Source organism: Neovison vison, chromosome 5, assembly GCF_020171115.1.
Source record: "Neovison vison isolate M4711 chromosome 5, ASM_NN_V1, whole genome shotgun sequence".
In the NCBI taxonomy this organism is placed as follows: domain Eukaryota; kingdom Metazoa; phylum Chordata; class Mammalia; order Carnivora; family Mustelidae; genus Neogale; species Neogale vison.
The window spans coordinates 70,890,192-70,906,003 of NC_058095.1; the positions used below are offsets into that span (position 1 = coordinate 70,890,192).

The 15,812-nt window shown below is 41.2% G+C and overlaps 1 pseudogene; it reads right to left on the minus strand.

Annotated features, from left to right (window-relative positions):
* Positions 1 to 3,692: 3,692 nt before the first annotated feature.
* On the minus strand, positions 3,693 to 4,078 carry LOC122907393 (annotated as a pseudogene).
* Positions 4,079 to 15,812: the final 11,734 nt, after the last annotated feature.

The following is a 15,812-nucleotide window of genomic DNA, read 5'->3' on the forward strand; positions in this document are numbered from 1 at the left end:
CATTCATCTGTTGGTGGACATTTGGATTGTTTTTCGCAATCATTGCCAATAATGCTGCTATGAACATGGGTGTCCAGATATCTGTTGGAGTGCCTGCCTTCAGTTCTTTCAGATATAAACTCAAAAGTGGAATTTCTGGATCTTATGTTAATTTTATATTTAATATTCAGAGAAACCACAGTACTGTCTCCCACAGTAGCTGTAGTATCATATTCCCACCAGCAGGACACAGAAGTTTCAATGATTCCACATCCTTGGCAATTGTGTTATTTTGTTTTGTTTAATAATGGCCATTCTAACAAGTGTGAAAGGATATTTCATTGCGGTCTTGATTTGCATTTCCCTAATGATTAATGATGTTGAGCATCTTTTCGTAGGCTTATTGGCCATTTGTATATCTTCTTTGGAGAAGTGTCTACTCAAAATCTTTGGTTTTTAAATCAGGTCATTTGTATTTTTTTGTTGAGCTGTAGGAGTTCTTTATTTATTCTGGATACTAAACCTTTATCAAATATATGATTTAAAAATATTTTTTCTCATATTGTAGATTGTCCTTTCACTTTTTTCTTTTTCTTTTTCCTTTTTAAATTTTAGTTGATTTTTAAATTTTTTTATTTTTAGGGAGAGGGAGAGAGAGATGGGGAGGGACAAAGTTCCAAGCAGTCTTCCTGCTCAGCACAGAGCCCGAGGCGGGGCTCAATCCCACAACACTGAGATCATGACCTTAGCTAAAATCAAGAGTCAGATGCTTAACCAACTGAGCCACCCAGGCGCCCCTGTCCTTTCACTTTCATAACAATATCTTTTGATGCACAGACATTTTTAATTTTTATGGAGTCAAATTTATCTGTTTTTCTTTTATTGCTTGTGCTTTTGGCATTATATATAAGAATTCACTGCCAACTCCAAAGTCATAAAGATTTACCCCTATGTTTTCTCCTAAAAGTTTTATGGTTTCAGCTCTTATATTTTGAACATCGAATTAAAACTTAATCTGTAAATCTGTTAAGGCAAAAGAGAAGATGAAATATGCATTTACATAATTTTTTATGATTACTAATACCTTTGTCAGTTCTCTGTTTCTCTCTCTGTTAGAAATTTCCATTTGAATTTAGTTGTTTTCAGCCCAAAAAACACTCTTTAGTGTCTCTTAGCAATGATTCTCTAACTTTTTCAATTTCCGGGAATATCTTTACTTTGTCTTCCTTCTTGAAAGATAGTTTTTAGGAGAGCCTAGTGGCTAAGTCAGTTGGATGTCCAGCTCATGATTTCAGCTCAGTTCATGATCTCAGGGTCATGAGATTGAGCCCCATATCAGGCTCCACCCTGGGCTTAAGATTCTCTCTCTCTCCCTCTGCCCCTCCCCCAACTAGGGGCACTCTCACTCTAAAATAAACTTTTTTTTTAAAGAAAGATAGTTTTTTGTTTTCCTGGGTATAGGAATCTTGTTGACATTTTTTTTCTTTTGGCATTTGAATATGTCATCTCCCTGCCTTCTGGTCTCCGATGAGAAATCGGAGAGAAATCCGCTGAGAAATCATATCAGGGTTACTTTGTATGGGATGAGTCATTCTCTGACTATTTTCAAGGTTTTCTCTTGGTCATTCACATTTTTATTGGTGTGCATGGTTGTGAATCTCTTTGTATTTATCTTTTTTAAAAAGGTTTTTATTTATATCTTTGAAAGAGAGTGAGAGAGAGAGAGCATGAGGGGGGAGATCAGAGGGAGAAGCAGACTCCCCACTGAGCAGGGAGCCTGATGTGGGACTTGACCTGGGACCCCAGGATCATAGCCTGAGCCAAAGGCAGTCACCCAACTAACTGAACCACCCAGGTATCCTCCTTGTATTTATATTATATGGAGTTCCTTGAGCTTCTTGGACATGTAAATTAATGCTTTCAAACAAATTAGGGACATTTTTAAAGTCATTATTTTTTCTGTTCCTTTCTCTTTCTCCTCTGCTCTGGCACTCCTATTATAGGTATGTTGTTGTGCTTAAGCATAGCCCATACATCTTGGAGGCTCTGCTTATTTCTATCCATCTATTCTTTCTCTGTTCTTCAGTTGTATAATTTCTATTGCTCCCGTAACAAGTTTTATAGTTCTTTCTCCTGCTAGTTCATATCAGCTATTGAGCCTCTCTAATCAAGTTTTCATTTTGCTCATCGTACTTTTTTTTTTAAAGATTTATTTATTTATTTATTCTAGAGAGAGAGAACATGCATGAGCATGACGAGGGGCAGAGGGAGAGAGAGGATCCTAAAGCAGACTCCCCACTGAGAACAGAGCTGGATGCAGGGCTCAATCCCAGTACCCCAAGATCATGATCTGAGCCAAAACCAAGAGTCGGCTGCTCAACTGACTGTACCACCCAGGCACCCCACTCGTATTTTTTAACTCCAGAATTTCCCATTTGATTCATCTATGTATTTTCTGTTTTTTTTGTTTTTTTTTTTTACTATAATTCTCTATTTGAAAAGCCATTTCTCCACCTTTCTTTACTACTTTGAGCTTCCTGGAAGTCAGTTCATTGTTTTTCAAAAATTTTGGATGTTTTCAGTAACAAGTTTTTCAAATATTTTTTTGTTCCTTTCTGAACTCTGCATTTCATGTTGTTCCAAAGTTCTCTGAGGTTTTGTTCATTTTTTTCATTCTTTTTTTACTCCCTTTTCCTCAGCTTCCAAATTTCTCTCAATCTATCCTATCCCTAAGATCATGAACTCTTTCTTCTACTAGTTCAAATATACTGTTTAGTTCAAATATACTTCTACTAGTTCAAATATACTGTTTCCATCTAAGTGAATTTTTTTTTAAGAGAAAGAGCATGAGCAGTGGGGAGGGATACAGGAAGAGGGAGAGAACCCCCCCTTTTTTTAAAGGTTTTATTTGTATTTGACAGACAGAGATCACAAGTAGACAGAGAGGCAGGCAGAAAGAGAGGAGGAAGCAGGCTCCCCGCCAAGCAGAAAGCCTGTTGTAGGGCTCAAACCCAGGACCCCGAGATCATAACCCGAGCTGAAGGCAGAGGCTTTAACCCACTGAGCCACCCAGGTGCCCCGGGAGAAAAAATCTAACAGGCTCCATGTCTGTGGAGACCCTGGTATCATGATCTGAGCCAAAATCAAGGGCCAGAGGCTTAACTAACTGAGCAACTTGCATCAGTTAATTTCACTTACTGTATTTTCAACTCCAGAATCTCTATTTGGTTCTTTGAAAATAATTTCTATTTTAGTCATTTCACAGTTTTTTGGAAGTCAGAACATTCTGTTGTATACCTTAAACTTATCAATTATATCAGGGGCTTGGATGGCTCAGTAGGTTAAAGCCTCTGCCTTTGGCTCAGGTCATGATCTCAGGGTCCTGGGATCGAGGCCCGCATCGGGCTCTCTGCTCAGCCGGGAGCCTGCTTCCTCCTCTCTCTCTCTCTGCCTGCCTCTCTGCCTACCTGTGATCTCTGTCTGTCAAATAAATAAATAAAAATCTTTTTTAAAATTATCAATTATATCTCAATAAAACTGGGAAAAATCACTAAAAAAAGAAATTATTGAAAACAAGAATTTTTTTGAAATTTCTCTCTTCACTGATATTTTTTATTTGATGCAACATTGTCATCATACCTTCCTTTACTTCCTTAATCATTAATTTTTTAATTCTGTGGACACTTTTTTTTTTTTGACTGAACTAAGTGGCTTTATTGGGGAAAGCCAAGATTACAGTGGACTTCAGATATGGCATTGGGGTCCTACTTCTTGCCAAAGGTGGGCACAACATTGACAAAGCATTAATCTACCACATGGCTCAGCCTGTCTTCATTTTCTCCTGTTTAGCTACCTTGGGAGTTTGCCCTCTTATTTTCCCAGCATCAGCTAGGGAACTATGGACTTCACCTTCAAGCCCACAGCTGGCTACTTCCAGGGTGGTCAGAACCTCTACTCCACACTGACTTATGGTAGCCTCGTCCTTTAGGGGCATGCCTGCCAGGGTTATGATTTGATCTTCTGGAGCCATGGCCTACAGTGAGGCTACATGAGCCTTGATCTGGATGACTGTCTCCTGGCTAGTCACCTTGAGGGTATTTATTTATTTGACAGAGAGAGAGAGATCACAAGTAGGCAGAGGCAGGTAGAGAGAGAGGAGGAAGCAGGCTCCCCGCTGAGCAGAGGGCCTGATGGGGGGCTTGATCCCAGAATCCTGGGATCCCGACCTGAGCCGAAGGCAGAGGCTTTAACCCACTGAGCCACCCAGGCGCCCCACAAGTGACTCTTAATCTCACAAAACAAACTTAGGGTTGCTGGGGGGAGGGGGCCCGGGAGATGGGGGTTAGGTTATGGACATTGGAGAGGGTATGTGCTATGGTGAGTGTTGTGAAGTGTGTAAACCTGGCGATTCACAGACCTGTACCCCTGGTGACAAAAATACATTATATGTTTATAAAACAATAAAAAATTTTTAATTAAAAAAAAAAGAATTTATGCGTCAGTATGGTTGGGGAACCACCAGAGACTATGGAATCTGAAAAATAATCTGAGGGTTTTGAAGGGGCGGGGGGGTGGGAGGTTGGGGGAGCCTGGTGGTGGGTATTAGGGAGGGCACGTATTGCATGGAGCACTGGCTGTGGTGCATAAACAATGAATTCTGTTACACTGAAAAGAAATAATTTAAAAAAAAAGAATTTATGCATCAGGGCCCTTGGGTGCCTCCGTGGGTTGAGGGTCCGACTCTTGGTTTCGACTGAGGTTGTGATCTCAGGATCATGAGACGAAGCCCCGCTGAGAGTCTTCCCCCCTCCCTCCCCCTTCTCTTCCTCTCCCCGCTTGCCCTCTCTTGCTCTCTAAAATAAATAAAATCTTAAAAAAAGAATTCATGCACCATTCACTCCGCTTTAGTGACATTAGCATATAGTTGTGTATGCACTCGATTTTTTTTTTTTTTTTAGATTTTATTTATTTGAGAGAGGAGAGATGGGCGGGGAGGGGCGAGGGAGAAGGAGAAGCAGGCTCCCGGCTGAGCAGGGAGCCCAACATGGGGCTCGACCCCACGATCCTGAGACCATGACCCCAGCTGAAGGCAGATGGCCAACTGACTGAGCCACCTAGGTGCTCCCCAGGCGCTCGATTTTTAGTAATAAATGTCGATGATCTGTGTTTGAATGCCTGTGTGCATGAATGATTAAATAGAGTAATATCCTCAGTGTTTAACATTGTGTGATGCATGTATTTTGTCATTCGTGGTGCGTGTTGGCTCTCAGTGCTTCAGAGAGCTTGGTAGACATTGATTCAGTGTCAGGATATCTCTGTAAGAGTCTGGTTTGCTCCGGGGGGTACGGATGCTCCTTCCTTTCTTATTGATGCATGTGGGAACTCTGCTCATGGGAGCAGGTGTGCGGTCGACCCAGAACAGCAATGCCATGGAGAAATGTTGAACACTTGTACTCTTTTGCTTAGTGCCATGTGTTGAAACCCATGTTCAACGAGCTACCCCTGTAATAGATACAGCCTAGTGATGTCTCTTATAAACCCTGTTTTGGGGGTGCCTGGGTGGCTCAGTGGGTTAAGCCTCTGCCTTCAGCTCAGGTCAAGATCTCCCAGTCCTGGGATAGAGCCCCACATCAGGCTCTCTGCTTGGCGGGGAGCCTGCTTTCCCCCTCTCTCTGCCTACTCTTACTTAGTATGTGGTATCATACTACATATGCCGCATAACTCCATATCTTTTTTTTTTTTTAAGATTTTTTTTTCCAATTTATTTATTTTCAGAAAAACAGTATTCATTATTTTTTCACCACACCCAGTGCTCCATGCAAGCTGTGCCCTCTATAATACCCACCACCTGGTACCCCAACCTCCCACCCCCCCGCCACTTCAAACCCCTCAGACTGTTTTTCAGAGTCCATAGTCTCTCATGGTTCATCTCCCCTTCCAATTTACCCAAAAGCACATACCCTCCCCAATGTCCATAACCTTCCCCCCTTCTCCCAACCCCCTCCCCCCAGCAACCCACAGTTTGTTTCGTGAGATTAAGAGTCACTTATGGTTTGTCTCCCTCCCTATCCCATCTTGTTTCATGGATTCTTCTCCTACCCACTTAAGCCCCCATGTTGCATCACCGCTCCCTCATATCAGGGAGATCATATGATAGTTGTCTTTCTCCGCTTGACTTATTTCGCTAAGCATGATACGCTCTAGTTCCATCCATGTTGTCGCAAATGGCAAGATTTCGTTTCTTTTGATGGCTGCATAGTATTCCATTGTGTATATATACCACATCTTCTTGATCCATTCATCTGTTGATGGACATCTAGGTTCTTTCCATAGTTTGGCTATTGTGGACATTGCTGCTATAAACATTCGGGTGCACGTGCCCCTTTGGATCACTACGTTTGTATCTTTAGGGTAAATACCCAGTAGTGCAATTGCTGGGTCATAGGGCAGTTCTATTTTCAACATTTTGAGGAATCTCCATGCTGTTTTCCAGAGTGGTTGCACCAGCTTGCATTCCCACCAACAGTGTAGGAGGGTTCCCCTTTCTCCACATCCTCGCCAGCATCTGTCATTTCCTGACTTGTTGATTTTAGCCATTCTGACTGGTGTGAGGTGATATCTCATTGTGGTTTTGATTTGTATTTCCCTGATGCCGAGTGATATGGAGCACTTTTTCATGTGTCTGTTGGCCATCTGGATAACTTCTTGGCAGAAACGTCTGTTCATGTCCTCTGCCCATTTCTTGATTGGATTATTTGTTCTTTGGGTGTTGAGTTTGTTAAGTTCTTTATAGATTTTGGACACTAGTCCTTTATCTGATATGTCGTTTGCAAATATCTTCTCCCATTCTGTCAGTTGTCTTTTGATTTTGTTAACTGTTTCCTTTGCTGTGCAAAAGCTTTTGATCTTGATGAAATCCCAAAAGTTCATTTTTGCCCTTGCTTCCCTTGCCTTTGGCGATGTTCCTAGGAAGATGTTGCTGCGGCTGAGGTCGAAGAGGTTGCTGCCTGTGTTCTCCTCAAGGATTTTGATGGATTCCTTTCTCACATTGAGGTCCTTAATCCATTTTGAACCTATTTTTGTGTGTGGTGTAAGGAAATGGTCCAATTTCATTTTTCTGCATGTGGCTGTCCAATTTTCCCAACACCATTTATTGAAGAGGCTGTCTTTTTTCCATTGGACGTTCTTTCCTGCTTTGTCGAAGATTAGTTGACCATAGAGTTGAGGGTCTATTTCTGGGCTCTCTATTCTGTTCCATTGGTCTATGTGTCTGTTTTTGTGCCAGTACCATGCTGTCTTGATGATGACAGCTTTGTAATAAAGCTTGAAGTCCGGAATTGTGATGCCACCAACTTTGGCTTTGTTTTTCAATATCCCTTTGGCTATTCGAGGTCTTTTCTGGTTCCATATAAATTTTAAAATTGTTTGTTCCATTTCTTTGAAAAAGATGGATGGTACTTTGATAGGAATTGCATTAAATGTGTAGATTGCTTTAGGTAGCATAGACATTTTCACAATATTTATTCTTCCAATCCAGGAGCATGGAACATTTTTCCATTTCTTTGTGTCTTCCTCAATTTCTTTCATGAGTACTTTATAGTTTTCTGAGTATAGATTCTTAGCCTCTTTGGTTAGGTTTATTCCTAGGTATCTTATGGTTTGGGGTGCAATTGTAAATGGGATTGACTCCTTAATTTCTCTTTCTTCTGTCTTGTTGTTGGTGTAGAGAAGTGCAACTGATTTCTGTGCATTGATCTTATATCCTGACACTTTACTGAATTCCTGTATAAGTTCTAGCAGTTTTGGAGTGGAGTCTTTTGGGTTTTCCACATAGAGTATCATATCATCTGCAAAGAGTGATAATTTGACTTCTTCTTTGCCGATTTGGATGCCTTTAATTTCCTTTTGTTGTCTGATTGCTGAGGCTAGGACTTCTAGTACTATGTTGAATAGCAGTGGTGATAATGGACATCCCTGCCGTGTTCCTGACCTTAGTGGAAAAGCTTTCAGTTTTTCTCCATTGAGAATGATATTTGCAGTGGGTTTTTCATAGATGGCTTTGATGATATTGAGGTATGTGCCCTCTATCCCTACACGTTGAAGGGTTTTGATCAGGAAGGGATGCTGTACTTTGTCAAATGCTTTTTCAGCATCTATTGAGAGTATCATATGGTTCTTGTTCTTTCTTTTATTGATGTGTTGTATCACATTGACTGATTTGCGGATGTTGAACCAACCTTGCAGCCCTGGAATAAATCCCACTTGGTCGTGGTGAATAATCCTTTTAATGTACTGTTGAATCCTATTGGCTAGTATTTTGGTGAGAATTTTTGCATCTGTGTTCATCAAGGATATTGGTCTATAGCTCTCTTTTTTGATGGGATCCTTGTCTGGTTTTGGGATCAAGGTGATGCTGGCCTCATAAAATGAGTTTGGGAGTTTTCCTTCCATTTCTATTTTTTGGAACAGTTTCAGGAGAATAGGAATTAGTTCTTCTTTAAATGTTTGGTAGAATTCCCCCGGGAAGCCATCTGGCCCTGGGCTTTTGTTTGTTTGGAGATTTTTAATGACTGTTTCAATCTCCTTACTGGTTATGGGTCTGTTCAGGCTTTCTATTTCTTCCTGGTTCAATTTTGGTAGTTTATATGTTTCTAGGAATGCATCCATTTCTTCCAGATTGTCAAATTTGTTGGCGTAGAGTTGCTCATAGTATGTTCTTATAATAGTTTGTATTTCTTTGGTGTTAGTTGTGATCTCTCCTCTTTCATTCATGATTTTATTTATTTGGGTCCTTTCTCTTTTCTTTTTGATAAGTCTGGCCAAGGGTTTATCAATTTTATTAATTCTTTCAAAGAACCAGCTCCTAGTTTGGTTGATTTGTTCTATTGTTTTTTTGGTTTCTATTTCATTGATTTCTGCTCTGATCTTTATGATTTCTCTTCTCCTGCTGGGCTTAGGGTTTCTTTCTTGTTCTTTCTCCAGCTCCTTTAGGTGTAGGGTTAGGTTGTGTACCTGAGACCTTTCTTGTTTCTTGAGAAAAGCTTGTACCGCTATATATTTTCCTCTCAGGACTGCCTTTGTTGTGTCCCACAGATTTTGAACCGTTGTATTTTCATTATCATTTGTTTCCATGATTTTTTTCAATTCTTCTTTAATTTCCCGGTTGACCCATTCATTCTTTAGAAGGATGCTGTTTAGTCTCCATGTATTTGTGTTCTTTCCAAACTTCCTCTTGTGGTTGAGTTCTAGCTTCAGAGCATTGTGGTCTGAAAATATGCAGGGAATGATCCCAATCTTTTGATACCAGTTGAGTCCTGATTTAGGACCGAGGATGTGATCTATTCTGGAGAATGTTCCATGTGCACTAGAGAAGAATGTGTATTCTGTTGCTTTGGGATGAACTGTTCTGAATATATCTGTGATGTCCATCTCATCCAGTGTATCATTTAAGGCCTTTATTTCCCTGTTGATCTTTTGCTTGGATGATCTGTCCATTTCAGTGAGGGGAGTGTTAAAGTCCCCTACTATTATTGTATTATTGTTGATGTGTTTCTTTGATTTTGTTATTAATTGGTTTATATAGTTGGCTGCGCCCACGTTGGGGGCATAGATATTTAAAATTGTTAGATCTTCTTGTTGGACAGACCCTTTGAGTATGATATAGTGTCCTTCCTCATCTCTTATTATAGTCTTTGGCTTAAAATCTAATTGATCTGATCTAAGGATTGCCACTCCTGCTTTTTTCTGATGTCCATTAGCATGGTAAATTCTTTTCCACCCCCTCACTTTAAGTCTGGAGGTGTCTTCGGGTTTAAAATGAGTTTCTTGGAGGCAACATATAGATGGGTTTTGTTTTTTTATCCATTCTGATATCCTGTGTCTTTTGATTGGGGCATTTAGCCCATTAACATTCAGGGTAACTATTGAGAGATATGATTTTAGTGCCATTGTATTGCCTGTAAGGTGACTGTTACTGTATATTGTCTCTGTTCCTTTCTGATCTACCACTTGTAGGCTCTCTCTTTGCTTAGAGGACCCCTTTCAGTATTTCCTGTAGAGCTGGTTTGGTGTTTGCAAATTCTTTCAGTTTTTGTTTGTCCTGGAAGCTTTTAATCTCTCCTTCTATTTTCAATGATAGCCTAGCTGGATATAGTATTCTTGGCTGCATGTTTTTCTCGTTTAGTGCTCTGAAAATGTCATGCCAGTTCTTTCTGGCCTGCCAGGTCTCTGTGGATAAGTCAGCTGCCAATCTAATACTTTTACCATTGTATGTTACAGACTTCTTTTCCCGGGCTGCTTTCAGGATTTTCTCTTTGTCACTAAGGCTTGTAAATTTTACTATTAGGTGACGGGGTGTGGGCCTATTCTTATTGATTTTGAGGGGCGTTCTCTGAACCTCCTGAATTTTGATACTCGTTCCCTTTGCCATATTGGGGAAATTCTCCCCAATAATTCTCTCCAGTATACCTTCTGCTCCCCTCTCTGTTTCTTCTTCTTCTGGAATCCCAATTATTCTAATGTTGTTTCGTCTTATGGTGTCACTTATCTCTCGAATTCTCCCCTCATGGTCCAGTAGCTGTTTGTCCCTCTTTTGCTCAGCTTCTTTATTCTCTGTCATTTGGTCTTCTATATCGCTAATTCTTTCTTCTGCCTCATTTATCCTAGCAGTGAGAGCCTCCATTTTTGATTGAACTTCATTAATAGCTTTTTTGATTTCAACTTGGTTAGATTTTAGTTCTTTTATTTCTCCAGAAAGGGCTTTTATATATCTGGAGAGGGTTTCTCTAATATCTTCCATGCCTTTTTCAAGCCCGGCTATAACCTTGAGAATTGTCATTTTGAACTCTAGATCTGACATATTACCAATGTCTGTATTGATTAGGTCCCTAGCCTTCGGTACTGCCTCTTGTTCTTTTTTTTGTTGTGAATTTTTCCGCCTTGTCATTTTGTCCAGCTAAGAGTATATGAAGGAGCAAGTAAAATACTAAAAGGGTGGCAACAATCCCAGGAAAATATGCTTTAACCAAATCAGAAGAGATCCCAAATCATGAGGGGGGATTTCTCCCCCCTCACGATTGGGTGAGGGATCTCCTCTGATTGGGATCTCCTTTGATTGGGATCTCCCAATCTCTTCTGATTGGGATCTCTTCTGATTTGGGGATAAAAAGAGGTTCAAAAAGAAAGAAAGAAAAAAAAGAAAAAAAGAATTAAAAAAAGAGATTGAATTAAAAATTCAATCAAGAATTTAAAAAAGAATTAAGAAAAAAAGATTGAAGAGATTAGGATCTCTTCTGATTTGGGGATAAAAAAAGGTTCAAAAAGAAAGAGAGAAAAAAAAAGAATTAAAAAAAAAGAAAATGAATAAACAAAAGTATAAAAAAGAAAAATATATATATTAGATAATCTAGTTAAAAAACGTTAAAAGAGAAAAGGGTAAAAGTTATAAAAAATTTTAGCAGAAGAAGAGAAAAAAATGAAAAAGAAAAAAATTAAATTAACTGCAAGACTGAAAAATCACAGGCAGAAAGCCATGAGTTCCGTGGTTTTTTCTCCTCCTCTGGAATTCTGCTGCTCTCTCCTTGGTATTGAAACTGCACTCCTTGGTAGGTGAACTTGGTCTTGCCTGGATTTCTTGTTGATCTTCTGGGGGAGGGGCCTGGTGTAGTGATTCTCAAGTGTCTTTGCCCCAGGCGGAATTACACCGCCCTTACCAGGGGCTGGGCTGAGTGATCTGCTCGGCTTTGCTTTCAGGAGCTTTTGTTCCCTGAGCGCTTTCCGTAGAGTTCCGGAGGACGGGAATACAAATGGCGGCCTCCTGGTCTCCGGCCCGGAGGAGCCGAGAGCCCGGGGCCCCGCTCCCCTGTGCACCCTCAGCGAACAGCTCCCAGTAACTCGCGTCTGCCCAACCTCCGGCCGCGCTCTGAGCTCACCGAGCTTGCGACCGGTTCAAGGCAACTCCAAGCTGCGAGCTTACTGTCGGCTCTGTCTCTGCAGCCGGCTTTCCCGTTCCAATATCCGCAAGCTCTGCGACACTCGGACACCCCCGATCCTTCTGTGAACCCGCAGGACCTGAGGTCACGCCGACCCTGTGTGGGCTTCGCCCCGGTTTAGTCTCCGGAGCGATGTCCCTCAGCGGAACAGACTTTTAAAAGTCCTGATTTTGTCCTCCGTTGCTCCGCCGCTTGCCGGGAGCCGGCCCTTCCCCCTGGGGTCTATCTTCCCGTCGCTTTGGATTCACTTCTCCGCCAGTCCTACCTTTCAGAAAGTGGTTGTTTTTCTGTTTCTAGAATTGCTGTTCTTCTCCTCGATCTGCCGATGGATTTGCAGGTGTTTGCAATCTTTAGATAAGCTCTCTAGCTGATCTCCTGCTAGCTGAGGTAATCTCAGCCTGCTACTTCTCCGCCATCTTGACTCCTCCTCCGCATAACTCCATATCTAACAGAACAGTGGTGCGTGATTGAATCCGTGCCTCTTTAGTGAAGCCCGTGTTTAGCACTGTGTGCTGACTGTGCTTATTCTCTTATTTTTTGGTTCTTTTTAAAAATTGAGATGTAGGGGTGCCTGAGTGGCTCAGCTGGTTTAGCGACTGCCTTCAGCTCGGGTCATGATCCTGGAGTCCCTGGATCGAGTCCCATAACGGACTCCCTGCTCAGCAGGGAGTCTGCTTCTCCTGATGACCTCTCTCCTCTCATACTCTCTCTCTCTCTAATAAATAAATAAAATCTTTTAAAAATTGAGATGTAGGGCACCTGGGTGGCTCAATGGGTTAGGCCACTGCCTTTGTCTGGGGTCATGGTCTCAGGGTCCTGGGATCGAGCCCCATGTTGGGCTCTCTGCTTAGCGGGGAGTCTGCTTCCCTCTCTCTGCCTGCCTCTTTTCTTACTTGTGATTTCTCTCTGTCAAATAAATAAATAAAATCTATTAAAAAATTTGTCAAGAAAGAAAGGAATGTATATGCCACATACTGCCAAACACGATTTTTTACAGACACCTCAGATTACTAGATCAATCATGAAGTTAGTCCCGTAAAACCCAAAGTTTCAAAATACGTGCACGACAGTGTTGGACAAAAATCCCCCAGAGATCTCACTATACTAAATTGATCACTGCCACCCAGTCTGTTAAATGAAGTTTCAGTATTTGTCAATAAAAAAATGCATGTGTGGGGACGCCTGGGTGGCTGAGTCAGTTAACCGTCTGCCTTCCACTCCGGTCGTGATCCCAGGGTCCTGGGATGGAATCCCAGATCAAGCTCGTTGCTCAGCAGGGAGCCTGATTCTCCCTCTGCCTGCCTCTCCCCTTGCTGTGCTGTATCTCTTTCTCTTCTGAAAAATAGGTAAATAAAATCTTAAAAAGAAAGAAAGAAACGCATGCATGCACCACATGGGGCTAGACATAGCACTTCACAGACAAATCTGTGATGCTGAATCAGTCATCCACCTAGTTCTGTTCCTCACAAATTCTTTTTTTTTAAGATTTTATTTATTTATTTGACAGACAGATCACAGGTAGGCAGAGAGGCAGGCAGAGAAAAGAGGGAGATGCAAGCTCTCCGCTGAGCAGAGAGCCTGATGCGGGGTTCGATCCTAGGACACTGGGATCATAACCGGAGCCAAAGGCAGAGGCTTAACCCACTGAGCCACCCAGGCACCCCTGTTCCTCACAAATTCTTAATATATGTCACTAAAGCAGGAGTGTGTTACTCATACAAGCCTAAACACAATGGTTGGCAGAGACATCACTAAACTGAATCAAATGTGCACTTATCTCTGGTAACACAGAGGGTCAATATAGGTCACAAAAGAAATGAGTACATTCATTTGCTTACAAAGTTTTCACAGAGATGCCTTCACACTGAATCAGTTGTTCACCTGGCTCTGTTAGAGAATTCTGTTATATGTCAATAAAGAAACTAGTCCATGCATAGCACGATGCTAGGTAGAGTGTTATTAAGTGATATCATTATACTCATTCTGTCACATACATAAGTTGCCATTCAATGAATTACATAATTATCCTGTTAGATGCATCACACAGTACTAAACACATAGTACGATCATAGTACTCATCGAACCAAGCATCTCTAGCTCTGCGAGACACAGATTTTAAACATATGTCAACATACAACACACAACACTAAACACTTTCACATGAGGCATAATGTACTCCATAAAACATAGCTCCATAAAACATAATGTTTCTGAGAGACTATGGACTCTGAAAAACAATCTGAGGGGTTTGAAGTGGCGGGGGGGGTGGGAGGTTGGGGTACCAGGTGGTGGGTATTATAGAGGGCACGGCTTGCATGGAGCACTGGGTGTGGTGAAAAAATAATGAATACTGTTTTTCTGAAAATAAATAAATTGGAAAAAAAAACCATAATGTTTCAACACATGTCACTAAAGAAAGTGTACACACGTAACACGGCACTAAGCAAAGTGTTTCAAGAAGATGTCACTCACTGGGAAAGAATGCTCGCTTCTTTTTGAGTGCATAGTCTCAACACACATCAATAAAATGGAGTAGAGACAGCACACACTGTCAAAGAAAAGCTTTCACAGAGACATCACTACTGAGTCAGTCATGCTCCTAGTCCTGTAAAGTGTTTCAACCTATGTCACAAACAACAGTCTCATACCACGTGACGCTGAGCAGTGTCTCACCATGACTTGCCCTCACCTAGCTCTTTTCTACGGTTGCCAACCCATGTTTCGAGGAAAGGAGTAGATGTGTCACACCGCGACAACAAACCTAGTGTTAGGGTTAGGGCTTTTGTCGGAGGCAAGCATTCAAGGAAACACTGGTCAAAACACAAGCTGACAGTTGAGCTGGGGGAAAGAAGCTTCATTGACCACATGTGACAAAAAAATACAGTCTTGACAAAAATAATTTGGGAAAAGTCATTAGATAAACAAACAATCGACTATAACCTGTAACTAGAGGCAACGACAAACCCTGAGAGTGGGGAAAATCTGATTTCCAGAGTTAGCTACTGTAATAGCTGTAAGCAATGTAAACCATTGTTTAGTGATCAATAAAAAATTACAAAGACACAAGAGTATCACCTATTTATTGGAAAAATAGACACTACTATGGAAGAAATACAGACATTGAACTTAACTGTTAAAACCCTTTAAATATGGGCACCTGGGTGGTTCAGCAGGTCAGGCCTCTGCCTTCAGCTCAGGTCATGATCTCAGGGTCCTGGGATCGAGCCCCGCATCGGGCTCTCTGCTCCATGGGGAGTCTGCTTCCTCCTCTCTCTCTGCCTGCCTCCCTGCCTACTTGTGATCTGTCAAATAAATAAATAAAATCTTTTTTAAAAAAATCCTCAAAGAGCTAAAAGAAACCATTGAAAAAGAACTAAAGGAAACCGGGAAAGCAATGTCTCAACAGACAGAAAATATTAATGAGGAGGTAGAAATTATTTTAAGGATCCTAATAGATAATACTAATAGAAGTAGTATTTTTATATTCTTTGGGCAAACACACAGTAGCACAATTGCTGGTTTGTAAGGTAGATCAATTTTTGACCTCTTGAGGAAACTCCATACTGTTTTCCAGAGTGGCTGCACCAGTTTGCATTCCCACCAGTAGTGCAGGAGAGTTCCCCTTTTCCACATCCTCAACAACTATTGTTTCTTGTGTTGTTGATTTTAGACATTCTGACAGGTGTGAGAAGATAACTCATTGCAGTTTTAATTTACATTTCCCTGAGGATAACTGATGTTAAGTGTCTTTTCATGTGTCTGTTGGCTACCTGTGTATCTTCTTCAGAAAAATGCCTGTTCATGTATTCTGCCCATTTTTAAATTGGATTATTCATTTTTTGT